This window comes from Acanthisitta chloris, unplaced genomic scaffold, assembly GCF_000695815.1.
Source record: "Acanthisitta chloris isolate BGI_N310 unplaced genomic scaffold, ASM69581v1 scaffold12535, whole genome shotgun sequence".
NCBI lineage: Eukaryota > Metazoa > Chordata > Aves > Passeriformes > Acanthisittidae > Acanthisitta > Acanthisitta chloris.
The window spans coordinates 1,219-2,394 of record NW_008675413.1 but is presented as its reverse complement, the minus strand read 5'-3'; positions in this window follow the sequence as shown (position 1 = coordinate 2,394).

Genomic DNA, 1,176 nt, shown 5'->3' with positions numbered 1-1,176 from the left:
ATTCCTGCTTTGAGGTGTTAAGCCAGGATTAGAACATTTCCTGCCTCTCAGCAGTAAAACTGGGTTAAACCCTTAAAATAAGCAGCTCATGGGGGAAAATTTAACCCCCAAGTGCTGCTTTGCTGTGGATCTGGAGCAAAATATGGACCAAGGAGATCCAAAGGGACATCAGGCAACAGCAGGGAGGGTGGGGACAAGGACTATGGCCAAGCTCATGCACCCAAAGAAGCCTCCAAAGGGTGTCACACTCCTCTCTTTCCTGCCACAACACACTTCCTCTCTCACCCCTTTGGAAACTTCCGTGCCAGCCAGGGTGATTTCAAAAGGAAATGGGCAAAGGTTGCACAGGCTGTGCTACTTCTGTAATCCTGGGAATGAGAGACAAGGACAAGGCAAGGAGCCTTGGAGGGTTTCTCCAGCATGATATCATGTCTCAGCTTCTTCCTAACATCTGGATGACTTTTCCTACCCAACATCACCTTACATCCTTTATCCTGGGATTGCTCTGTCGATGGGGTGAGCAAGGCAAGATGGTCCTTCACAACCTTAAAATCCACCTGGATGCTGATAGAAGATGCCACAACGCGGATGTTATGCTCCAACTGCGGAGCCCAACGCGCTCGGAGCATCCCTGAATATTGAGTTGGATCAGCCTGCTCATAGGAAGCAGCTCCTGGGGGGATGCAGAGATTTATTTGGTCACAGGATCTTGGAGCATCCCTAGGGTTTGTTCCTTCATGGATTCATTGGTGTATGTCCAGAGCAGAGTCCAACGTGCCGGAATTCCGATGGTGAACACATATCCCAATGGGATGGAAAGGAAAGCAGTTGTACCTGGTTAGGCCAAAGTTTCAGGGAATCTTTGCTGGATCCAGAGCCCACCCAAACCCCAGTGGGGGAGAAATGGAAGTGAAAATAAGGCAGGAAAATAAGAAGCAAAAATCCAAAAGTGAAAGAATGTGAAATAAAAAAAAGGGCAAAAGGAAAAGCCAAAAGATAAAGCCAAAAAAAAAAAGAGTGAAATAATAAAATGAAATCAAGAGAAATCAAAGAGGAAAATAAAGGAAAATAAAGAAGCGAAGTAAAGTGAAATGATAATGCAAAGGAATTAAGCGAAATAAAGGAAAATAAAGAAGTGAAAATAGATGCAAAAATAAAGCAAAATGAAAATGCAAA